The 27,506-nt window shown below is 39.3% G+C and overlaps 1 protein-coding gene across 3 annotated transcripts in view; it reads right to left on the bottom strand.

Moving 5' to 3' along the window:
- The window catches only part of CCDC91 (coiled-coil domain containing 91), a 120,682-nt gene extending 97,835 nt beyond the window's left edge, over positions 1–22,847 (bottom strand). For all 3 annotated transcript variants that reach the window (XR_005564277.1, XM_027715904.2, XM_039383287.1), the window contains exon 1: positions 22,766–22,847. The gene's annotated coding sequence lies outside the window, so the exon portion shown is untranslated. The remainder of the gene's footprint in view (positions 1–22,765) is intronic.
- Positions 22,848–27,506: the final 4,659 nt, after the last annotated feature.

Below are 27,506 nucleotides of genomic sequence, written 5' to 3'. Positions count from 1 at the left end.
CACCTCTTAGAAATTTTAAGACAGGTACAAATTTTCTTCTTTTTACCCAGCTGATACAGACCTTTCTCCTGATCTATATCAATTACAGCTGCAGGATAAGCATTTGGCATATTAAAAACTTATAGTAGCTACTAAGTCATTAATTAGAAAATTTTATTACAGCATACATATATCCCAAAGGTTACACAGACCAAGAAAGACCAGAATATGAATGTAGAGCATAATGGAAATTAAAATGAATTTAGAACATGTCAGCTCTCATGGTGAAAGGCACAGTGATATGGCAAGTAGCAACCCTGAATACATGACAGAAGCATTCCCAACCACATACTGAAGGAAGATACTTCAAGGTTATGGGGAAAAAGAAGACAAGGCAGAACATGTCACTGATTTTTTCCTGGGAAGTGAGGTTGGTTCATTTAGCCTGGAGAAAAGGACCTAAGGTGGGGACCTTCTCGCTCTCTACAACTCCCTGACAGGAGGCTGTAGCCAGATGGGGGTCGGGCTCTGCTCCCAGGGAACGAGGGACAGGATAAGAGGAAATGGCCTCAAGTTGCACCAGAGGAGGTTCAGATTAAATATTAGGAAGAATTTCTTCACTGGAAGGGTTGTCAGGCATTGGAAGGGGCTGCCCAGGGCCATGGTTAAATCACCATTCCTGGAGGTATTTAAAAGACGTGTAGATGTGGCACTTGGGGACATGGCTTAGTGGTGGGCTTGGCAGTGTGAGGTTAATGGTTGGACTCCATAATCTTAAAGTTCTTTTCCAAACTAAATTATTTTATGATTTCAATGCCAGTACTGACTTAATAAACACTTACTAAATTCTAATAATACTAAAACCTTTCTAATAAAATCAAAGAAAGCAGATGCAAATCCAACTATTTTACAGCAGTAGTTGCTTATATTACAATTGATTCAACTGAAAGCTATGGTACTTTTAAGAAAAATGAAAGTCTGGCCCTTCGTAACTGATTTTCTTTCCCAGTCCAAATAAACCAATACAACATTCAAGAAATCACAGAATAAATTTAGTTTGGAAAGCACCTCAGGACACCTTACACAACCCAACCTGAAATTAAAAAAACAAAACCAAACCAAAAAAGAAACAAACCAATAACAACATTTTTTTTTTTACCACTTAGTCCTTTTCTCAAGAGACACCCCCTTGACCAAAAGATCCAGAACCTGGAAGAAGCATGTAAGATTCTATATCCTATGAGGTGATATTCCACACTCAACACCATCAATAATTTCAAAATAATTTAACTCTACTTTTACATACCAGTGTTGTAAGTAGCAAAACAGTACCAGCAAAAACTGTGGCCTTTGTACCAATTTCACGTAACAAGACCATCTTATGCAATCTGTAAGACTTCTGTAACTGCCTTTACACTGTTACTTTAAAAAGCCTTTTTTCAAAGGACAAAGAATCATAGCATATTATTAAACACTAATAAACACACCTTTCTCTTTAGCAGTATATAGCCTTTATAAAAGAAATTAGAATAAAAATAATTTTGACAAATAATATTCTTGTCTGAAAAGTACTGAATTAATATGACAAAAAATCCCAGAAATTCCACAAAAACTGGTATTAAGATAATCTTCAAAACCAATGCCACAAAAATTTGTGGTTTAGAAGCTGAGGGCGCTCTTCTTCAGTAAACACTATTGCCTTTTTTAAACAGTGCTTAAATCAGGAAGAAAACAATAAAGTGGAGATTCCAAGTCCACTTCATTTTTGTAGTTCAGACACAGCTATTCAAAAAAGAAAGCAAGAATTCCACTTCTACCCACAAGAGGAAAATGGGCTCTGAGAGCTTCTACAGGGAAGGCAGGTACCAGTATTCAAATTCACTTCAGACACAGGAGAGAAAAAACAATAAAACCCCACCACCACAGCCTTGTGTGGAAAATGTGTTCAAGACCTGGCACCTCCTCAGAGATATCCTAGAAGAAACTAACTCATAAAACTAGAAAACCCACGTTCTGTGAAATCTGTGTACATGTAAAATCATCAAACACATGGTGTACAATTATGCACAGGAAAGAATGAATATAAACTGGGAGAGACATGCTTTCTCCTGGATCAATAATCAGGTGTGAACCCGAGGCCAACATCTGAAATGCTGCTCCGCTTGTGATTCAGCAATAATTGCAGAGGGCAACTGCAGAGTGTTTCCTGAGGTGGGAATCCACCACATGCATGTACCATTTTCGTCTCTCCACCAGCCCACAACCCATGGACCACATGGGGATTCCCTGTGCAACCGTCAGTGTCATCCAGCAGGAAAGACTTTGCAAGTATCGCAGTGGTACTTTTAGCACATATTTTCAGTTTAAAGGCTGAATAGAGGAAAGGTTTGTATACTTTGGCTTCCAACGTTTTAGTCACTGAGATCTATCCATGGCCAGGGGAAAGAAACAAAATAAAATCTCTAACAAGACAAATACGGATTTAATTTCAGAGGGTTACCTATTGACATAAGTAATTAGAGTAATGAATGTACTTCTTGACTGAGGATCTTTTTTAAATTTTAGCCCATGATTCTTTGTCAGCTTCTCACAACTTTAAGAATCATCTACTTAAAAAATGCCAACTTCTTCTTTCTAGATGAGTTCAAATAATATCTTATCAACTCCAGCAGAAGTATAAAAATATGGTATTATTCAGCATATTTCTTTTTTTGCACAATCTATAGACACTTTTTCAAGACAATTCTAACAACTGCATTAACTCAAGATTTTATATAGAGTCCTTCCTACATCTTCAGTCTTCACCATAATTGGTTTCTTGTGACCAGAACACAGAAAGGCTAGTTTTTGCTTCATTACGAAAATAATCACACAGAAAACTAATTTTTAAATTTCTCTAATGGCCCTCATTAAGTTTTCCATATCACAAAGATCTTTTTACTTCCAAAGCAACACATTCTTACAAAATGTACATAAACTACTGTGGGAATTCTGATGAAGCTGATACAATTCAAACATATTATGCCTTGGAGGAAAACCCCCTTCTCTCACAAAGCCTTCTCTCCATACACCTCCAAAAAAACCTCAGAAAGTAGCTTGAATTCAACTGGAATTAAACTGGAATTAAACATTTCTGTTATGTACAGCCAGACAATACTTATAATTAATCAAGTCCAGATCAACAATCTCTGAAATCCTGGTTCCAGATCAGAAGCCCTGGAAATTAGTTTGTGTTTGTATTCTACACCCAAAGAAAAAAAAAAAAAAAAAAGGTAAGAAAAGCATGACTTGTCATATGCTAGGTCAGAGAGATCAGACAACAAAGGCAAATGCCTGAGCACTGGTAGAGTGAAAACTCTCATATTTTAAGTATTCTCATTGTATTAGAAAGCATAAATTGAGCACAATCCTCTAAAAGACAGAGCCAAGCTGTTCTCATATCTCACAGGGATTAGGACAAAATCCATAGGACAGAAATTGGAATAGTGAAAATTCTGACCAGATATTGGAACAGGCTGCCCAGGGACAGAGTGGACTCTTCATCCCTGAAGATAATCAGAAAGAATTCAACTTGACAGGGCACTGAGCCACCTGCTCTAACCGGACCTGCTTTAAGCAGAAGTTTGGATTAGAAAACCTCCAAATGTCCCTTCCATGGATATTTCAATGGAGCAGGTCAAGAGAAGAGCAAGGAGGCTGGTGAAGGGACTCGAGCACAACTCCTATGAGGAGAGGCTGAGGGAGCTGGGGCTGTTCAGCCTGGAGAAGAGGAGGCTCAGGGGAGACCTCATCACTCTCTGCAACTCCCTGACAGGAGGTTTTAGCCAGGTGGGGGTTGGTCTCTTTTCCCAGGCAACCAGCAGTAAGACAAGAGGGCATGGTCTTAAGCTCTGCCAGGGGAGGTTTAGGTTGGATGTTAGGAAGAAATTCTTCACAGAGAGAGTAATCAGGCATTGGAATGGGCTGCCCAGGGAAATGGTGGATTCTCCGTCCCTGGAGGTTTTTAAGATGAGACTGGATGTGGCATCAGTGCCATGGGCTGGTAACCATGGCGGGGTTGGATCAAGGGTTGGACTTGATGATCTCCGAGGTCCTTTCCAACCCAGCTGATTCTATGACTCAGTTTTATCTAGAACGGTGTAATTAGAAAAACCCAAGTGATCCATCTTTGAGATTGTTCTTCAGCTGAACTGTACTAAGAACTACCAACATCTGTCCCAGATCATTTATGATTGGGTTTGTTAACGACAAATGAACCAACTTCAAGAGAGAGGCGTGAAAGGGAAAGAGTACCTCTAGGATCTTCACTGTTGCAGGGACCAAAACAGAAGAAGCCTAGTGAAATGTACCTGAAGGGAGCCCACAAGAAAGATGGAGAGGAACTATTCACATACAAGGGCCTGGAGTGACAGGACAAGGGACAATGGCTTCAAACTGACAGAGAGGAGGTTTAGATTGGATATTAGGAAGAAATTCTTCCCTGTGAGGGCGGGGAGGAACAGGTTGCCCAGAGAAGCTGTAGCTGTCCCATCCCTGGAAGTGTTGAAGGCCAGGCTGGATGGGGCTCTGAGCAACCTGAGATAGTGGAAGGGGTCCCTGCCCATGGCAGGGAGGTTGAAATGAGATCTTTGAGGGCCCTTCCAACCCAAACCATTCTCTGATTCTATAATTCTATGATATATTTTCATCCTGATTTCAAAAGAAAAAATGTTTTACTCTCTGTACTCAACAGAAATGTTTCTTGAAGAATGCTGAGGTGAACTTCTAGCATTAAAAAAGTCTTGACAAGAAAAAAACTGCATGGGGATATTTCTTCTTTGGAAGTAATAAAATACTTCGTTAATTCATTCAAAACCCTCCCTAAGAGTCATTAAATGGCACAATTTGACTGTGAATATACGAGGATATCTACAAATAACAATTTTTTTTCAAAGAGAAAAGTCTAACATTTCATAATGAATGAATGGCTCTTTGAGACAGCTTCAGTAGCCTCAGTCTGTATCTTCCTCTTTGCCTTGATAGTTACAGTGCTTTGCTATTTATTGCTTCGCTATTTATTGCTTCCCTCTCATGAGAAGAGCTAGATATCAGTTCCAAGCAGTTCATGCAAGTGAGTCCTCCAACTATATGCTTAATTTTTGTACAGTGCTTATTCATAAACACAATCTTTTTACTTAGAAGCAAATAGATAAATGGCACAGAAACACCTACTGTTAAGGATTTGGGAATACTAGGTAAAACAGTGGTCTTTCTTCTAAAGTTCATGTTTGATAAACTTAAGAAACTGAGGGTTTAAAAGTAAAATAGAAGCATCACAGGTATTTGAAATGCATTCCCATTTAAAATATTATTAAGCTTCAAGAATTCAGACTAACAACTGAAATATTTCTGCTTCTCCATTTTTTTCTGTTAATATCCAATGTTACTAAATGTAATTAATTCTTTTTACCTGCAAATCACTGTAATGTGTTTTAACAGAACATAAAAAGAGGTGTCTGTACAAGACAGAAGCTTTACAAGAGCAAAGGCCACCAAGTTCTGCCTCAAGGGAACTTTGTCACAGAACAGGTATGTGAAAATAGAAAGTTTGACACAATCTTAGTAACAGTAAGAGCATCATAGCAACACAATTTAATATATAACAACATGTCAAACAAAAACATAAGTCTTTGAATACATGCTCATATGGATGTGTGGTAACTTGCACTAAAAAATGTCATTAATGTTATTAAAAGAGCGTCCAAGACCTTTCATATTAAGAAGAAATATATTCTTTATAGGAAAAGAAGAATTAGAAAACCCAACTAAACAAAGCACGGGATAATACCAGGGGTTTGGCATGATGCACTGCCTAGGAAAATCTGGTGCTGAGTGAATCACTAATGCTAAAAATCAACACCACCAGAAAAAGAATCTTTCCCTTAATTAAAAAGAAAATAAAATAGTAAAGGTCCAATGATAAAGGATGTTCAGTAGACCTGATAGTAAAATATTATGAAAAAGACTTTTTTTTCCTTTAACTTGTGTATAGATAGTTTGCAAAAACTGCAAAATGTCAGTTTGTAGCATATTATTCTAACTTCATGTTAAAAATGGTGAGAGGTGACCACGGACACTTGGGGGGGAAAAAAACCCAAACAAAAATTCCAAAAAAACTAGTTGCACATGGTACCTCTATCAAACAAAACAGGATGTGATAGCAATTACACTCAGTAAAAATATACACCATTCCTTTATTATTACTGTGTGTCTCCTAATGGAGAGGAAGACTCACTTTTCCAATTAAGAAAACTGCTCCCCTCACTTCCTCCAAACCCTGAAAGTACAGTAGATCTCACAGGGACATGGTACTAATTTGAGGCAGGAAAAAAGATATTAAGCTATTTCTCTGAGGTGAGATGATATTATCAAAATTAATAAGATTATGTCTCAGATTTACAAACCTTAGTGATTTTATGACTCAGTTCTAGTCTTGAAACAGAACACCTTAAATAACCATAATAATATTTGTTTCCCATCAATCACCCACTAGAAAATCAGATTCTGTGAAAGTTAAATCTGAAAAACTAAATAAAACATGACTGGTCATTTAAAAAACCCTTCTAATCCTTTGTTCTGCAAGCTCTGGACATACTGTTAGAAGCAGAAAAGACCAGGCATTATCCATCCCATGCAGAAAGAAGAATGCACCATCGCTGCACTTTTTTCTCCCTTTACTAATACTTAAAAAGAAGACTTACGACTTTTTGTTCGCATATTGAGCAGATTAATTTGATTTTTTCATACTCTCCTGAAGATATGGTTCAATTCATGGAGAACCAACTCAAGATGTGATTTGAAATGCATTTCCATATGGTTCTTATGAAGCAAATTGAAAAGGTTTTACATTGCCCAACTCCCAACTCATAAACAAGTAAAATAAAAATGCTAATGTGCTTCCCAACATAAAACATTACTGCCAGAATGTCTGTGCACATTACTTTTCTTTTTTTTCTTCTTCATTTTTGGTCTACTCCTAAGCTTGCAGCACAACACTTTCATCACGTGACCTTTGACCAAACAGATGTTATCATAATTATATGTCTGCTGCAATAAAAAAACACCAAATATTTACTTCTCACAGAAAAGGCTGATTGCCACCTATGCCTTTGTTATACACTGAGGAAGCTGGGAGCAGGGATCCCAGATCAGGTCAGCATGAAAATGGGATTAGGGCTCAACACCTAAATCCTTTTCTTTTAATCAGAACACAATGCTTTAAAATAATTTCTTTCTCCAGGCTGATTCTTTATACCTACTACGCATTTCTGGAATATTCTTCCTCTAGTCCTAAAGCTTCTGACAAGGACCAGTAAGCACTACCACGCCCATTTCAGAAAGAGGAAGACACTTTCTAAGAGGTCCAAGCAAGTTACCAGCACCAAATATGTGAGGAGGGCACTGATATCAAGGATATTACACATCAGTTAACAATCAAGAAAAAGTTTTTTCTCATTCAAAAAGAGTTAAACTCCCCACACTCCCAAACAAACAGACAACAAGGTACCAGCCAGATTCTCCACCCATTCTATCATCCCTTTAATTTTGTATCCTTCCCCAGCTGGCCTACAGACCAGGCAGGGAACATGCCGAGCATGCTGTAGAAGCAACAATTTTTTTCCAGGATCTGCACAACTTCTCCTCAATTTTATTATCAGTTACAGTATCATCATATAACAAGGCTTAGCAAGCAGATCCTTCCAGAAATAGGAAAAAAATGCCCATATTCTGCTATGTCATTAAGCAGACACTGATCAACTCCAAAGTGCCGCTGCCTTCTCCAGGAACTGCTCTGTGCAGCAATGATGGCATTGATGGCAAAGTGGGGTCTGGATGAGTAAGAACGTCCATCCCCATATTGCAGTACCATGCACACACCCCAAAAGCCTGAAATAATTCATAAAACATACACTGCCTCATGGCTAAGATGCAGAACAAATTGGATGCACAAAGTTTATGAAGGTAGGCACCATATGCCATCAGGCTGGGCCTAATTCAAAATGCCCCATGTCTTCCCAGTCTAACAGAAACCAATTGTTCCTTCTCCCTTGCAATTTATTCTAAATCACAATTTTTCATACCCTCCAAGACATTTGTTAAACTGGAAATAAATGTATATGACTAACAGATATCCATCCTAGAGTATAAAACTGCTATGCATGTAGGATACATTTAAAAGAACAAAATAATAACAAACTGGGGAGGACATTTACTTATTTATATATGCACATAGTGAAATTGGATATAATATATTTGAGAATGCATGGAATTATTTAAGGTAACAAGGGCCTTATATATTCACAGAGCTTAATGGCTTTTGAAACCAGCACTGTTTAAAAAGAACTACTGAAATTTATCCAGAAATCACTATGCAAAAGTATCCCTTCTGGCAGTGCTGAGAAAACCAGGAGAACATTCAGGCTTCACAGTGTAAGCTACATGTAGAGTGATATCTTTTAACTACATTAATTACTGTGCAATTACACAGTCCTCAGTCAGCAAAATTCCCAACGAAAGCAACTTTTGCTTGGCTGAAGTCAGCAAGAAAAAACTTGAATATTTGAACAATAACTGTTAATACCCTACACTTACACTCAATAGCAATTAAAAAATAGCATTTGGCAATTAAAAGTTTCAGGTGATAACTATAATTTTCTGTAGAGACTTTGAGGAAAAAAAAAATCTGTGTGAATGGACAACTTCAGCTGATCCAGTCACCTTCCAAAATATACAATTAGGAAAAAAAAATCTATGTGAATTAACAACTTCAGCTGATCCAGTCACCTTCCAAAATATACAATTATTAAAAAAAACCCAACAGAAACAATCACATCTTCCGTCACATACGAGTAGCGTGTTAGATTACTCCTATAATCAAATTATTATTGTCTCCAGGACAAATATTGCTGACTGCACAACTTATACAGAAAATTACTATCATAAAACATAAAACTAAATAGGAACAAAGAAAACCCTTCTTTTAATACAAAATGCCAAATTAATTTTAAGAAATCCAAGCCTGGCTTGGTGGCACCAGGATCCTGAACGGGAGGTGCAGTCTGCCTGAAGACTTAGAACTAAATTCAACTCTGTAAACTTTTGGTCTTCTTTCACCCTTCCCTCACTTTTTTATTTACTGCGTGGTTCTATAGTTCAAACCTAATGGAGGAACCAGGACAGGATTAATAAGTAGCCCCTGCTGTAAGAAAGACACTGTCAGTGTTCTGTCCTTATCAGTTACTAACTCCATGTGTTCCATGGTCATGGAGAGTTAAACCAGGTTAAATGCACATGTGCTCATTTTTCCACGGGATTCAACGCTGACATAAAATTTAAAATTAAAAAATACTTTTTTAAAAATAAAAACTCTTATTTTTTATCTAGACTTCTAAACTAGGCACTGTAGTCAGATCACAGTGTATTTTACACTACGAGGAAATCTGAACAATTTAAGCACAGCTGTTACCAGAAGATGACCATTTAAAACTAAAATGCATTCTGCTTTTGCAAGAACTTTGTTAACTTTTTTCTTTTTTTAATAAAAAATATTCAAATATGTTAGAAAGAGAATCACTCAGTTTCTGACTGTGTTTTACATATACCATGTAGATCAGCAGTAATAAAAAGTGACTGAATTTTTTTAAAACTATATTTGAGCATTCTCGCTTCTCAGTATTCATCCATTTTACTAAAAACATGTCTTTAATACGGTTCACATCACAAGAACTAGATAAAGTAACCTACTAAATCCTTCCTAAACACAGAATCTTCCTAAATACATTATGGCACTCTAGCAGGTCAATATCTTTACCCTCGTAAAAACATTTTGAATCCTTTTATTGATAAGTTCATGTTCTAACAGTGTTCCCTTGGCCCCTTTCAAATGCATGACAAAGGTGGTTTACTCCTGAAAGTGTACACTGAAAATACTAAGCATTTATACTACCTCATTTCTGCCTGCTATAATTAAAAAAAGAGAGAAAATCAAACACAAAACAAAACCCAAAAGTCAACTTCTTTGTTCAGCAGTGCACACAGCACTAGGGCAACATATGTGTATGTACATATATATATATATATTAAGAGAGAAGCATGCACTTACATTTAGATAGTAAAACAAAAAGGATCTATGTATAGCAAAGTCTTCAGGGCATACAGTCAATTTAAATTTAATAGCTTCCAAAAAATAAATGCAATTTGCCAATTTGCCTACGTTTCTGAATTTTCAACCACATTAATTGCTGTCTGTTATCCTTTTAAAGAAAATGTGATTCTTAAACCAATATTACTCTTTCAACCCCAATAAAGGGCAAGTCAGGCCTCTTTATAAACATTAAAGGCAGTTCATGAATTCATTTATAAGGATAACTTCATCAAATCTCAGGTACCTTCAATATCAATAAAGTTATATGGCTGTAAGCACCCAATAACTAGAAAAAAATGTATTCCCAAAAATCCTAAAGCAGAAACTATTTTTTATTTTCTAATGACAAAATTAATCTGATCCTGGAGTATAAACATCTCATTTTATCATTCATAATACTACATTTCTGTAGGAATCATTTCTAAGTGGATTAAACAAAAGTGGTTCTAAACTCGGTTTCTGAGACCCTTTCCACAGTCAATTTACAACGCTGCTGTACATCAGTGCTAATCAAATGTCCAGGAAGAAAATAGAAAAAATAGAGAAAACCCCAAAACCTGAAAAGAAGTAAACCAAACTTTCCCATGAGAACCCACAAGCAGAACACATCATAGGGCACAAGACTTTACTGAAAACCAGGATTTCTCACACATGTGGAGGGCTGCAATGGATGGCTACAAACTCATCATAAGGGACGGGGATGGCAGGAGAGGTGTTGGGGTAGCCCTGTATGTCAGATTGTCTACAGCTCCATGATTCTGTGATAGGGTTGAGTGTTTTGGGTAAGAATTGGAGGGAAGGTCAACAAGGCAGATATCCTGGTGGGAGTCTCTTATAGCCCACCCAGCCAGGACGAAGAGGCAGATGAAATACTCTATAAAGGACTGGGAGAAGTCTCACCATCTTGCCAACATTCTCGTGAGGGACTTCAGCTTACCAGGTGTAAGTGGTAAATACTGGAAATACTATGCAGTAGAAAGGAAACAGTCCAGGAGGTTCCTAGAGCATGTGGAAGGGAACTTCCTGACACAACTGGTGAGGGAGCCAATTAGGGAAGACACCCCACTGGACCTGCTGTTCGTGAACAGAGAACTGGTGGGAGATGTGATGGTTGGAGGCACAGCAAGAAATGACAGAGTTCTCAATCCTTGGAGAAGCTAGGAGGGATGCCAGCAGAACTGCCGCCATGGGCTTCCTGAGGGCAGGCTTTGGCCTGTTTAGGAGCCTGGTTGACAGAGTCCCTTGGGAGGCAGTCCTAAAGGGTGAAGGAGACCAGGAAGGCTGGACATTTTTCATGAGCAAAACCCTAAAGGCACAGGAACAGGCCATCCCCGTGTGCCAAAAGATGAGTTGCTGGGGAAGAAGAGCAGCCTGGCTGAACAGGGAGCTTTAACTGGAACTGAGGGAGAAAAAAAAAGAGAGTTTATAAACTTTGGAAGAAGAGACAGGCCTCAGGAGGACTACAAGGATGTCATGAGGTTCTACTGGGAGGAATATAGGAGGGCCAAAGCCCAACTAGAACTTAATCTGGCTGCTGCCATAAAAGACAATACAAAAAGGATTTTATAAACACATCAGCAACGAAAGGAGGGCTAAATCTCCATCTTTTATCAGATGCAGGAGGAAACATAGTGACAAGGGATGAGGAAAAGGCTGAGGTGCTTCATGCCTTCTCTGCCCCAGTCTTCAATAGCAACACTAGTTGTCCTCAGGGTACGCAGCCCCCTCAGGTGGAAGACAGGGAAAGGAAGCAGAATGAAACCCCCACAATCTAAAAGAATGGTCAGTGACCTGCTATGCCACTTAGACACACACGAGTCTATGGGGCTGCATGGGATCCACCTGTGGGTACTGAGGAAGCTGGTGAAAGAGCTCACAGAGCCACTTTCAATCACTTATCAGCAGTACTAGGTAATTATGCTAATTAAGCTTTTAACATGTTAACTGGACATCAGCAAATGTACCTCCCATCTAAAAGTAGGGATCTCTTTCTGTGACAAGGTGACCCCCTTAGTGGATGAGGGAAAGGCTGTGGATGTTTACCTGGGCTCTAGTAACATCATTCACACCATTTCCCACAGCATTCTCCTGGAGAAACTGGCTGCTCATGGCTTGGACAGGTGCACTCTTTGCTGGGTAAAGGAACTGCCTGGATGGCTGGGCCCAAAATGCCAGTGAATGGAGTGGCTGAGGGAACTGAGAATGCTTAGCCTGGAGAAAAGAAGGCTCAGGGGTGACAACACTCTCTACAACTCCCTGACAGGAGGTTGTAGCCAGGTGGGGATCAGGCTCCTCTCCCAGGTAAGAAGTGACAGGACAAGAGGAAATGGTCTCAAGTTGCCCCAGGGGAGGTTTGTGTTGGATATTAGGGGAAAAAAATTATTCTACAAAAGCATTGTCAAGCACTGACTGCCCGGGGCACTCACCAGCCTGGGAGGTATTTAAAAGACATGTAGATGTGGCACTCAGGGACATGGTTTAGTGGTGAACATGGCAGTGCTGGGTTAACAGCTGCACTCAACAATCTTAGAGGTCTTTTCCAACCCTAACAACTCCGTGATTTCAAACCAAGTACAACTGTTCTTCAATCTATGGTTGATCAGGCCAAGATACTGATTTTTCACTCTGGCAGCTTATAAACTAAAAGCAAGTCGACTGTGGCATACATCACATGGAAACCTCTTCAGAAGCTCATTATTATACTATTTCAGAAGTTGCACCCCATGGAAAGTCCTTTCAAAAGCTTAACTGGCAAATGTATGCTAAAATATTTTGTTTTCCATCTAAAACTACACTAAATTCCAATCCTCAGAGACAGGATTTCCAGTTTATTTCTCTCTATACACACACACTAAGCTCAGGAATGGTAACATAGTAAAGTGTTGTTAAAGTTTTGAGAAAAGCAAGCCTAGCACAAAGAAGTTGACTGTAGATCTCTTTTCCTCAGAAATTTAAAAAAAATCCCAAACATCCCTATCCTGTGTTCTGCAATAAATGAAAGATATTTAAGTAAAAATGTAGGTATTTAATATAAATGGATACTAAAACAAGTCCAAAGTAATACAATTCCAATATTTCTCTCGAGCCCACCTCAAGATAAATCAATTTTAGCAGTGTGTTCTGGCAAAGTATTTAATGAGGAAAAATTTCAGCTGTAAAGAACTACAAGACCAAGTTTTGGCAGCAATGCACAGAATATTGGGTAGCTTTTACCTTTGTTCACCTATTTCAGAAACCTTAGGGAGACACAGAATGAACTTATATTTACTTATTTACAAGCTAAGAGAAGTTCAAAATCTAGAGCATGTACAGAAAGCTTTGTCAGCAACCAAATGTCTTCATGGCATTAGATGACAGGTTTCAAACAGATCAAACTTTTTCTAATTATTTTTTTACATATATTTATTAGTGTCCCTCATTCTATGAAGATGTCAACTGTAGTTAAAATAAGAAAAGATGGTTCTTTCTTATTCTTCTCCTCACAATTTGTTGTCTTTGAAACTAATTTACAGCCAAATACTTCTTCTAAATAAAAGGCTCTCTCATTGGCATCATGGTTCAAAACCACCTTCTTATTTACCAAACAGCCAATTCTGTGCAAGACATTACTGTAGCAAAAACGAAAGTAAATACAATTAGGAACAAACGCTGCATACAAGTTGTCTACTGTCTTCTTTGGCTCTGAAACATTAAAAAATAAACCATTCCATAGGACCTCTAACAGAAAGCAGGACAGGAGTGGCTTAAGAGTGAATTTAGCATTTATTTTTACTTATCAAGGGGATCTATACATATTTACATAGACATCAAGGCAATTTCAAAAGTGTATTGTTAATCTGGGCTTCTAAATCAATGTTCAAAACACTTCAGTTTTGGTTTAGCAGTTCTGCACTTTAATCTAAGTTTTCCACTGCAAACCAAGTTAAGGACTTGCTATCATATGAATGACCACTAAATAACCTCTAGGTACAAATTATCTCAGAGGGTTTTCAGAAATATTAACAGAAAATCACAGTCAGTGTTCTTTTCCACTGTATAAAAAGCTGCCCTTTTGCAGGCCTGGAAGAGAAAAGAATTGACTAGCAATGAATAAGTACTATTTTTATGTTCCCTGTTTGAAGTTCAAATTTGGTCCCTCAGCTATCTACAACAACCTGGCATCACAAAACCATTTCCAAACCTTTGGAACTTTTGTATTTTGAATCTTCAAATTTAATGCTGAATTACTTCAATCGAATAAAAACCCAAGGGAAGGAGACAAAAAAAAATACTTATGAAATTCTAATTTTAAGGCTAGTAACATTGTTACAGAGAATCCTTTCATAATCTTGTCTATTGAGTGCAAACTGTTTATGAGTTGCTACAAGGCATGGTTAGTTTCTGCTTCTCAGATGAATGGGGTTTGTTCAGTTTATTTTTTAAATGTTAAACTATTTTTAAGGTGAGGTTAAGCAACCTGCTTCACTGTAGGGAATTATATTCACTTTTTGCAGTTGATTTAAGAGTAGCCACCATTAACCAAACATGAAGACTGCTGCTGTTTAGAGAATAGAAAGGCATAAAACACATTTCAAAGAGGTACCAACTGTCCTCATACTTTTCTTTGATCCATGCTTGATGACACAGGATCTTTATCTTACTGAAAAAGTCATCAAAAAAAATAAGCTGTCAATAGTGAGTATATTTTCTAAATTCATCTTAGCAAACACTTCTCTAAAGTCAGTTTGTAATTCCCCTAGAAGTGAAGCATAGAAAGTTTTCCTTGCCACACAGAAGACTGGCATTTTTATAACAGGACTGTCATTGGCCACAAATTCCTACCACACCAGAGATCAAATCCTTTCCGTTTTTTTACTACTACTCACACAGTAATTGCAAATCTAATATGGAAAAGGAACAAAAACTGACTTTCAAAGATCTGAGGGAAAAACACTGCCCTTCTGAAATCCAGGTGTTCCAAACAAGGGCTAATGAACCAAACAAGACAAAAGGTATACACTTACAAGAAAATAAAGAACTGTCTCAACAACAGACACAACCCAATCTGGAAATCTAATTATAAAATCATAGTATAATCTGTTCTCATCTTATGCATAAAATATTTGTTTATATTGTTTAACTTATATTTAACTATTTTGTTTACATTTAACCATTTCCTTTATATTTAACCAATAGCAAATTATTCATTCTATTCCATAAAAAGAGAACTTCTATTTGATTGAGAGATATTTATACCTTCTGCAGCAACATTTATCTGGTTTTTAATATTGTGAACATTTTCATTACAACCATATTATAAAAACTTGATGAGCATCAAAAATAGAAAAAAATAAACTTAAAAAACAAAGTCTCTTAGAACAATTTCAGTCATGGAATCACAGAATGGTTTGGGTTGGAAGGGACCTTAAAGATCATCTCTTTCCAACCCTCTGCCACAGGCAGGGACACCTTCCACTATCCCAGGTTGCTCAGAGCCCCATCCAAACTGGCCTTGGACACTTCCAGGGATGGGGCAGCCACAGCTTCTCTGGGTAACCTGTGCCAGGGCCTCCCCACCCTCACAGGGAAGAATTTCTTCCTAATATCCAATCTAAACCTGCTCTCTGTCAGTGTGAAGTCATTCCCCTTTGTTCTGTCACTCCAGGCCCCTGGAAATAGTCTCTCTCCATCTTCCTTGTGGGCTCCCTTCAGGTACTGGAAGGCCACAATTAGGTCACCCTGAAGCCTTCTCTTTTCCAGGATGAACAATCTCAGTTCTCTCAGCCTTTCCTCAATGATGATATGATCCTACTAATGCTTTCTTGTATCTCCACAGGCAGTTAAAAGCAAATTACAGTCCATATCCTGCTTCTCTATAACATAAGTGGTCCTGTAAGTTTTAACAAGACAGTCAACTGGCTAAATATTTTTAAATTTACTTTTTTCTTTTTTTATGTTTAGTTAAAAAAATATAAAATTTAATAAAAAATAATAAAAAATTTACATTTTTTGATTTAACATTTCATTACTTTATTAGTAGTAACACTAATGATACATAAACACATTAGCAAAGCATACTGGGAACACTGACAGAAAGTGCACATTCTACACTAACAAACTGAAAACTGAGATCCACCAGAGTCTCAGGAAACAACTACTGACTCTGTGGGACTCCACAACCCATTTCTAAAATGGAGTCAGCTTATCTCAGAATGTATTTGTGTGGGAGAAAAAAAAAATTGCCTCCTTTAAATTTTACCTAATGCTTTACCCTATAGCTTGAATCAAACTGGGATCAGTTTATATAATTATGTACTGCAGAATTGTGTTGACTTCATGTTACCATTCCGTTAAATGCTGACCTAAAAGCCAAAAGAAAGCCCACTTATCCATTGACATTTCCAAAGCTTTCATCAGCACTGCAGCAGACACATCTCATGTGGATGGAGAATTCAGAAGCCCAATTCTTCATTTGTGGGAGGCACCTACATGCCATAATCTTGAAGAATATGCTTTGCCCAATGAAGGCATAGGGCAATCCCTGAGCAGTTTCCAGAACTTTAAAAGTAGCTGTTCCTGACAGAGAGACCCCCTTGTACATGACAAAAAGCCCTCAGCAGGGATTAATGAGGCTTCCCCAGAAAGCAAGTACCTATTCTGGGTATGTAACAACAGATGAAGCATCTCTAAACCTGCCCATCTTCTTACATATTTCTTCTGCCCTCACTCAGTTTGCACAAAAGGACATGTGCAACAGCAAACACATCTACAGTAGTCATTTTCTTGAAAATAGTTTAGGGCAAGTATCTGTCAACCCTTTCAGCTCGTACGTATTCAGTGTCCTCACCCACAGCTGCATCTCTTCTCCAGAGTGTTCATAGAACAGAACAATTACAGCAAGAAGGGACCCACAACAATCATCTGGTCCAACTGCCTGAGCCCTTCAGGGCTCAGAAAAAGTTAGAGTACATGAAGGGCATTGTCTAAACGCCGCTGGAACACTGACAGGCCCAAGGCATTGACCACCTCTCTGGGAGCCTGTTCCAGTGTCTGACCACCCTCTCAGTACAGAAATGCTTCCTAATGTTCATTCTAAAACTCCCCTGACGCAGCTTAGAGCCATTCCCACACATCCTGTCACTGGATATCCTGGAGAAGAGACCAGCACCACTTTGCCCATTTTTCCGCCTCAGGAAGATGTCGAGAGCAAGGAGGGCACCCCTCAGCCTCCCTTTCTCCAGAGTGGACAAACCCAAAGTCCTTGACTGCTCCTCATAGCACATGCCTTTCAGCTCATAATGATCATACTGAAATAAACACAAAATTTTCACTCCATTTTCATACATATTTATTGTTACTTGAATGAGATGACTGCAAACTGTGTATTTTTCTGCTTTTATTCAGATTAAAAGACTACAGTGCCTTGGTATGGCTGTGCTGTCACACAAGAGCTCTCAAGAATGCAATACTTCATAATCAGAGTACAATTTTTTCAATATATACAAAACCTGAAACACAACCAGTCAGCATATTCAAACATTGATAGTGATGCCACTGTGAACTGCTCTTCTAGAAAAAACATAGCACATTAAACCCCTTTGTTGGAGTAAAATCAACAGCTCTAGTAACAGATCCAAGGCTACAATTACTACTGGAATAATTTGAGTTTGGATGTTTTGTACCTTTGAGCTTGCACACCCTATATCCTTACTCTCCAAAGAAAATAGTTTTAAATGCTGTCAGCCCTTAGTGCCAGATTCCAACTGTATTCCATGGATTACAAGTAATCCACCCTTCTGTACAGATTGCTTTGTCCTGTACACATCTGCTACAGCCTTATAATCCAAAGGAAAGATGAATAGAAGCAAAAGTCAAAATTTGGAACCACCCCTTAAACCAGCATAATTATTTTAATTACTTTTTTCCTAAAACAAACAAACAAAAAGGCCCAAACATTTCTGTTGCATAGTCACCTAAAATCAGTTTTTATATATGCACAGAAATTTGCCATCTTTTCTAAAAGGGCTGCACTAAAATGAGAGGCAATATTCCTGGAGTCTATTTGAAGGTGGAAAAATTGGTCAAGACTTGACCAACATTTCACTGCAACTGCAAACGTACCTAACTAGTTAATATTTGAGTATTATGGTCAGATAGGGAGATTCAGAAAGATTAGGTAAAACATTCAAATTTGGTTCTTTGGTCAAGAAAAGTGCTAAAGAGGTGAAAACTATTACCAGAGTTGCTAGTGGGAACCCTAAAAATCAGAATTTAACCTTATATAATTTTCGATAAGTGACGGTTTTTAAAGACCTCAGAGTTCCATAAAATGCCTGAGACTTCAGATCTTTTTATTTGTACTAAGTTAGCACTGTAGTTTAGACATGCTTGATTTTCTTAAAACTTTGTGCAAATATAATAGAAGAGACATTTTATACTGACTGAAATCAACAACTTAAACTCATGTCATTTCCCAGTTCTTCTCTGAAAGATACACAAAACCTGAATTTTTATCACTTCAATGACAAATGACCTGTTTGTCTTTTATTGGCATTATACAGGTAGGATAAATATTTCTCTTTCTGAGGATTCAAAATGGCTTTATAAATATTATGCCCATTTATCTAGCTCTGATTCAAAGGATTGGAAAGTTTACTAGACAGTGTCTGTAACAATGTGATCACAGGAAATATTAGTGTCATGTATGCAAACAAACTTAAGGTAGACACAGATGCCACATCCAGCTGCTGGAAAACTGCAGAAGAGTTCAATGAAAATGACATCCCTAAAAATATCTTTAGAAATATCCATCACCACTTGTACATGTAAAGTAAAAAAATCAATTCACTTTTTTCTTAATTCGAAAGGTCCTCTATGATTGCTTAGAAAGAAATTTATGGGTAATTCTGCTTCTTCTAGCATACCCTATGATGGAATTTACATTTTTAATGGTTTAATGGTTTCATTGAAAGATTGGACAGAACTCCCAGAATTCATTTAATTCCCATCTGTAAAAGTAGCACCACTTTTGGGGACTCAGGTCTGGAGAGCAGGTATCTTTGCTTAAGGGATGCAAAGAGATAAGGGAAGACTGGGGTTGCAATAGGACTTATCAGAAAAGCTAAATCCATCCCTCAAATTTAAGGTATTTATTTTTACTAACACAAGCAAAGATTATTTCCACATAAATCTTAAGTCCTTAGAAGTACGAGAGAGACAAAACAGAAAAACAACCCCTGCACTTTGAATTTCTGGTGCATTTTTACAATTATAAATATCAAAGTAACAAAGTAAAGAAGGGTAATGTGATAAAATACATCTGAAAGTTACCCTGCAACACTTAGATAATCTGCCACTTACACTGCACTTAAATGTCTTAAGTGTCTAATGTTTTAAGTCTGCATGACTTAAAATTTAGTCTGCAGCCCAAAACCTCAAGTGTGCTGGGGGAAAAGCCCAACACAGAAGAAAAAACATAGCTGAAAACATATCAAGATTGGTTTAAGAAGATTTTTTTTCCCCTTCATTATTATGATCAAATCAGTTTTACATAAGCAGAAAGAACTTTCTTGTAAAGGGCATTCAAGCATCAAACACTGCACAACTGGACAACAGCAGATTACAAAACACACCCAAGCATATCAGACACAAACCTCGTGTACCTGGATGGACTCAAATGAACATGAACAAGAAGGTGGTGTGAACTTTACATTTAAAGATTCACGAAAAGCTTGTTTCCATCATACCACAAACTTTTTTCCATTTGGTGTTGCAAGCTTTCCTGGAAGTTGGGGTTTCAGTAAGCCAGGAGGAACCCAGCCAACTGCTCAGATAGACACCATACTTAGATGTCTCAGCAGTTCTGTAAACATTTGGAGAATGCCAGTTATCGCCCTTAAGATTGCAATTCCTCTGGACCAGAAGTATGCTTTCCAGCATAACTCTATTTTGGCACTTCCAAATCAATGTAGCTATCATCAGCCTGACACCACAGAAACAGCCAACAGCGTCTAGGCAGCAAGATTCTTCACCAAACTCTGGCAGTAGTTGTGTCACTTGGAAAGAAACATAAAGTTGGCCTGACAGTCCCTGGTGTCAAAGACATGCAGAAAACAGTGAAGGAGCCTGTAATTAATATAAAGAACTTGAACTGCACTGAGAGTTCTAGTGGGGCATGGACTGATCAATGTCTCCAAATCACAAAATCAGAGAATATCCTGAGTTGGAAAAGACCCACAAGGATCATCAAGTCCAGCTCCTGACTCTCCACAGGACCATCCCCGACAATCCCACCATGTGCCTGAGAGTATTGTTCAAACACTCCTTTAGCTCTGTCAGCCTTGGTGCTGTGCCCACTGCCCTGGGGAGCCTGTTCAGTGCCCAGCCACCCACTGGGGGAAGAACCTTTTTCTAATATCCAACTTAAACCTCCCCTGACCCAACTTCAGACCATTCCCTCATGTTCTGTCACTGGTCCACACAGACCAGAGCTCAGTGCCTGCCCCTCCACTTCCCCTCAGAAGGAAGTTGTAACTGCAGTGAGCTCTACCCTCAGTCTCCTCTTCTCCAGCTGAACAGACCAAGTGCCCTCAGCTGCTCCTCACACGGCTTCCTCTCAAGGGCCTTGAGGAAGTTTATGTATGACCACAACAGAAGCAAATGTGTCCCCAGGTATGCTCAGTTTTCAATAATTCTAGGTAGAATGAAACTTGAAAGAAGCCTTAAACTTAACTATAGCAATGATCAGTTAACGATTTGGATAAAAACATATCCAAAGGTGACAGATCCTATTTTGATGCTCGTCTCGACGTGGTGTGTACACAATCCATCCACCTCCTAAACTCAGCTACAGTAAGACACCCTCTCAGCTTTAAGGTAATGTCCCAGGCTAACAGCAGAAGGCATTATTGGTGCAGTTCTTCACAAGGACGTGTTGAGGCACAGAGCACATAGATTAATCTCCTAGTCTCCTGTATTTAATTTTCTCCCTTTCAAAATAGCACCAGACTCTCAAGAATCTCCTTAAGAGGTTCTGAAAAAGGCTCTGGGATTATCTACTATCCATTGAGCATTCAGGCATCACCTATTTGAACAGTACTGTGATTTTGTTATTTCAAGTCCTACCAGCAGGAAGATCACCACTGCACTTAACAGACATTGCCTGTCCTGCAAACTGTGTGAGAATGGTCAGCAGACCATTAGGGACTGAGGAACCGACAGTGAAGTATTTACAACAACAGCACCAACATTTACTTTAGACATTCAATCCATGGATGTGGAGGTACTCAGAACAAAGTCACAGGTTTAAAAAATGTACATGGAAGAGCAGAAAGAAAAACAGCCAAAAAGCAAAATGACCAGAAAGCAACGAGAGCAAAAATAATTAAGCAAGTCTATTGAGAGAGGTGTTCAAGCACTGTGACAAAAACTACCCAAAGCTCCATTAAAATACTGCAGTGAGGTGCCAAAAGATGCACTCACAATGTGCAGTTCATAGGCAAAAAGGAATTGCTAAGACAGGAAAGGAAAATTGCTTATAAACTGTAGCATCCTGAGAAGAACCAAAGCTGCAGTAAGAGTTCAAGAGTATCCCACTGAAGCCTCTCCTCAGGTGCTGAGGTATCAGGAAGACACAGTCCACCCTACCATACATATCAGAAGCCTCAAAAATTAATCTGTTTAAAGACCAGATTTGTAGAAAGTGTTTTAGGTGCCTGAAGATTCAGAGAGATCTTCAGGAATACTTCAACACCTAACTTCATTTATAGTAACAGATATTAGGCGTCTCTGAAAAATCAGACTAGATAGTTCACCACAATTAATGATTCTGGGCAATGTTTGAAAACTTGGCCATGTACACTTCAGTCTCGGAAAGCGAAGAAACAGAGAACTCACAGCCAGGACTTCCCAACCTCTGGGCTAGAGAACTAATCACAGGGTTCACCTTCCTGTTGACAGGGATACCAGTTTTCTGGTGCAGGGAAAGCAGGCAGGCCCCTGCTACTCCTCTAAACTACTTCTAAAATCCCCTTTTGCAGTGACCCTTACGCCACATCACTAAGAACAGCCACCACCGCACATGGGTATCTGTGCTGTGGCACAGGGAGGGGCTTGGAGGAGGACTCAGGCAAGTGAAGGCAGGAGAAGGCAGGTGGAGGAGGATGGAGGAAGGTAAAGGCAGGGGAAAGCAGGTGAAGGCAGACGGTAGGGGGAGGCAGGTGGAGGCAAGTGAAGGCAGGTGAAGGAGGGTGAGGTAGGTGATGGCAGGGGAAGGCAGGGGAAGGCAAGTGAAGGCAAGTGAAGGCAAGTGAAGTCGGACCTGGCCGGGACCACCCGCACCCCCTCTCCGGCCGGGCTGTACCGCCCGCTGCACGCCCCCAGCTCCGTTCCCGCATCGCCGGGGCGGGCAGGGCGGGGATCCCGCCGGGAGCAGCGCCTGCCCCGGTCCGGGCTGGCGGGCGGCCCCCGCGGAGGCGGCGGGGGGCGATTCCCGCTGCCCCTCCCGGCGGTCCCGGCGCTCCTCACCCGGATGTGCATTCGCGCCGCTCCCCGCCCGCCTCCCGAGCCGGGGTCACCTTGGTGCCTTCGAGCTGAATTGGCTGTCCCCAGGAGGGATTTTCTCACCTTCTGTAAACGTAACCGATGTCGTCAGATAACTTCTACAATAGGAGTTGCTTAAGGAAGGAAAGAACCTTGTGTTTCGGGCATTGCGTAAGATTACATCACCCAAATAAATATGCATTAGGTAGGCGGGGAATATGTATTAGATAGGCGGGATTATGTGAATTTCACTGTATAAGTGGTGCGACTTTTTACCCCTTGGCGTGCCTGAGCTGGGGAAACTTTCACCTTACACGCTGGGCAGAACAAATAATGTCTCTTTTCCAAACTAGACTCTGTTTCCGTGTTTTGAGAGCTCCTAAAATCGGCAACAACCTCCGTACCCCCGCGCAGGGTCGCGGGGAGCGGCTGCTCGTCCCCGGCCGGGTCGGGGCCGCCCCCGCTCCTCATTGTCCCTTCCCGCGGCAGCCACGGAAACCCGACGCCGCTGGAATCACCGCCTGGCGCCAGTGTCGGAGCAGCCCCGGCCCTGGATGGAGCCTTTGCCCCTTTGGTTCTCGGGCAGTGGTTGCTCACCCAGCCTGGCCTTAGGCTCGGTGCCTGGCACGCAGCGGCCAGTGCGGGCAGCACCGGCTGCCTGCCTTCCGTGTCATCCTAGAAAACAATCACAGAATCCGTAGGGTTGGAAGGGACCTCTGGATATTGTTTAGTCCAAACCCCTCTGCCAAGGCAGGGTCACCTGGAGCAGGTGACACAGGAACGCGTCCAGGTGGGTTTTGAATGTCTCCAGAGAGGCAGAATCCGTGCCTTCCCTGGGAAGCTGGCCAGTGCTGTGCCACCCTCAATGTAAGGAAGTTCTTCCTCGTGTTGAGATTAAATGTCTTGTGCTTTAGCTTATGGCTATTGCTCCTTGTCCTGCCGCTGGGCACAACTGAAGGGAGTCTGGCACCATCCTCTTGGCACCTGCCTTTGAGATATTTATATGCATTAGTGAGATCCTCTCTCAGTCTTTAGACTAAGCAGGCCCAGCTCTCACAGTCTCTCCTCATCAGAGTAGTGCTCCAGACCCCTTATCATCTTTGTGACCCTTTGTTGACCCTCTCCAGTAGCTCCATGTCTTTCTTGTACTGAGAAATATTGAAACAAATCAGGAGCAGGCTGGGCCGTGAAGATCACACCAGCCCCGGGGCTGGGCAGTTGGAGATAAGCCTTTGTGTCCTCTGAGCAGTTGCTGCAAAGTGCTGAGAGGTCATGGCATAAGGTGGCCAAAATAAGGGGAAGCAGCCAAGTCATGAATGACACACCACACTGGGATGAGCCAGGGAAACAACTGGTTCATTTTACTACTGAATCTGTCTTGTGAACAGAACACTGTCATGCCTAACAGCAGAATACTTACTTAATGAGCAGTACATTAAAAGGCATAGAATGAAAAAAGTTTAGAATTATGGTGCTGGAACAGTATCCTGCAGCAATTTTCATATTCCATACTTCGTGAAGAAACTTAAGATCACAGAATGACAGAATCACAGAATGGTTTGGGTTGGAAGGGACTTCAAAGATCATCCAGTTCCAACCCCCTACCATAGACAGGGACACCTTTCACTAGACCAAGTTGCTCAGGGTCCCATCCAGTCTAGTCTCAAACACTTCCAGGGATGGGAAATCCACAGCTTCTCTGGGCAACCTGTGCCAGTGCCTCACCAAAATATTAGTAAAAAATAAAAAGATATTTTTATGGCTCTATGTCCCATTACACCTGACTGCAGAGTTCCCAAAATTGCTACAGAACGTGATTTTTTTCATAAATAACATACATCTTTATATCTTTTTCCAAGCTATGCTATGCAAAATAAATAAATAAATAAATAAATAAATAAATAAAAGAACCAAAACTTATGCCTAGACATTACAAAATTTGACAGTTTGATGGAAGTTTCTGAAATATTCATCCTCAGCAACCAAAAACAATTAAAGACTTGTCTTCTGCATTAGTTAATCTACTGAAGTATTATCCCAGCTAAAGACCATTATATAGGTCAGCCAGATGGTAGAATTTCTTCTTGGTTGTAAAAGGGGAAAAAATCTCACTAAGAAAAACTTTTCATTATTTTATATTGATAATATTACTATTAATAATTCAAGAAGTTCTTTAAAGTTTTAGTCAGTAGTTATCTGGTTGGTTTCTGTAATACTGAAAGTGATCATTCAGATTCTCAGAACTTCAGAAGATTCTTTCTGGGGTGGTTTTCAAACACACTCTGAGGCCAGAGGACCTGCTCTCATTTTGTCACTAAACTGAGGATTTCACTTTTTTTGACTATCAAGATATTATTCACTTTGTACAGATTAATGCAAATTTCTCTTACTGAAGGCAGTAATCCTAAAGTATGTTACATTTATAATCAATGTATTTTGGTTTTCAACTCTGTAATGTGTTCCTTTTTTATTTTAGAGTTTGCTACACTGTTTTTGCAGAAGGAATAAATGTTTTCTGGGCAAAAAGCCAAGAAAAAGTAGCTCTTACCAAGCTAAATTAGGTAATTACAATTTCACTACTGTGTCTTTAAAGCACAGCTGTGTCTTTTGGGTTGTGAGAATTAGTATATAATACACCTAACTTTACACTTTTCTTCATATATAAAGGAAAATGTCCCCTCAAGATGCAGACTCATCTAAATAGCCCATTTTCTCCATTTTGAAGTGAAAGTAGATGCATTTATTATTATTATTATTTCTGAGTTTAATGTTTTATAGTGGCAATTATCAGACTTCTCTGACTTTTTCTTGTGTCAGAATTTGGTAGGTGAGAAAAAAAAAACAATTCTATTTTGATTTTCCATGAAAACGATTGCATTAATTTTGTATCTCAGCACTTTTCAATGCTGTTTTAGTGACAGGTGATAGGTATCAATGAAAGATGACATAGAGTTACTCTATCCTTAATTCATGTATCAGCAGCATGAGAGCAAAGTGTCTGTGCTATACTAAAATAGTTCCAAAAAGAGTCCAAATATTAAGGATTTTCATGTACAATAATGTTTAGCTTGTCCAAAAATCAGTTCCAACATCTCTTTTGCACAATTTAGATTTTCGTAACACAGACCTCTATCTCTGGTTGGTTTCTTTTGCTTGACTGGGTTTTTTTAAGCCTATAATTTTCTAAATATCTGTATTTTTGGTTTCCTTGGGGGTCTGATGTGGTTTTGTTTTGGTAATCATCTTCCCTGCAGAGTTGCCACACTGTAGCCCTTGAAATAAGCTGCTATTGGTGAATCTACTTTGACTTTTCTTCAGCTGACCTGTCTCAAGGCCCACATAGTTCACTTTGAAAATCTACCTGGATAATGCTCCTTATATTTTGGGAGTATTTCCTACTGTGGTGCACCCCAAGTAAATAGACTTAAATTTTCTTACTAACTACAACATTTTCTTGGTAACATTGCAGGTCACTGAACGCCCCAATTTGAACTGACCATCTCTGTAAATTAGTGATATTTTTCCAAAGCGGAACTGATTCTTGACAGCCACCATATTGAAAAACTAAAAGGTGAAGAAACAAACAAAACCAGAAAAATTTGTCTCTCTCACTCTCAGACTCATTCCTTGAAGCCCGAGTTTGACAATTTAATAAGTGTAAATTCAGCAAGTAAAGAAAAAGTAAGAGGAGGAAACACATTGCAAACTGATTACAGCTTTTAAAAGGCATTAGGAAGAAGCAGCTGTATGGGAGGCTTGTATTTTTAACTTAAGCTTGAATGTTACAATTAGCAAAAGACTGATTGTTTATGTTTGGTAGCTGTACTCAGCTTCAAGCTATGTTCCTCTCTAGAGCTTTATGAACTATGAAAAAGACCTTTCATAATGCTTCGATTACTGAAAAACAGAAGGCCCAGTATAATTGCATGCAGAATAGTTTGAACCAATCTAAGACCAAAAAACTTCTTAATTTGGGCTGAATGTTATTGTTATGTCTCCTAGAGAGCGAAGTTTATAGAGATTCCTGTCAGTTCTGGAACTTTTTTTGAAATTCTTTCAGCCTTACATGGCAGCATTGGGTGGTGATAAATAGGTGGGTAATACCTCCCTTCAGTCAAGCAGTTTGTGTGGTATGAAGCCACCCATATTTGTGGGTCTTCCAGAGGAAACAATGGTTGTAATGCTATTGGACTGGGGGCTTTTTTAAAATCTTAGTGGAGAAATAAGAAACACTGCTGAACAAGCATGATTTATAAAGTAGATATGTGGATTGATTTACCATTATTAAATGCCATAATTAATCTAAAGAGCTGGCTTCCTTACTGAGGGAAATTGTTAATATAACACAGCAAAATGAAGCATTCACTTTTCTTATGCTGAAGCAGATTGAAATAATGGGACATAGGACAGTAAGATTCTTAATGTGAAAGATTACCACTGTTTTTTTCAAATATAGTCAAGGCTTATAGCATCTAAAGTCGTTATGACCTGTTGTTTGGTAATCCAAAGGAAAGAATGGAGCAAGTTCAGCTTGTTACCACACTACCATTTCCATAATGAGGACCAATCTACTCTCATTCTTGTGGTTGTTATTAGGAGCAAGATTCAAAAGAATGGACAGGAGAAAAAAAACTGTGTCAATACTGAAAGTAGCCATCATGTGTAGAATAATTGAGTCTGTTTCATTACCTTAAATCTCTGATTTCTGCCATATTAAGGTCACTACTGGCATTGCCACCTACTTCAGTCCTCACTTGTATTACCACAATTGGCAATAAAGCATATTTGTTGCTAGACTACAATCTGCCTGCTTAGAAAAATTCTG

The sequence above is a fragment of the Pipra filicauda genome, unplaced genomic scaffold (assembly GCF_003945595.2).
Source record: "Pipra filicauda isolate LSUMZ 115617 unplaced genomic scaffold, ASM394559v2 scaffold300_size901280_pilon, whole genome shotgun sequence".
Taxonomy (NCBI): domain Eukaryota; kingdom Metazoa; phylum Chordata; class Aves; order Passeriformes; family Pipridae; genus Pipra; species Pipra filicauda.
Note: the sequence above shows the minus strand (reverse complement) of the source record. Positions and strands in the feature narration are given on the sequence as shown.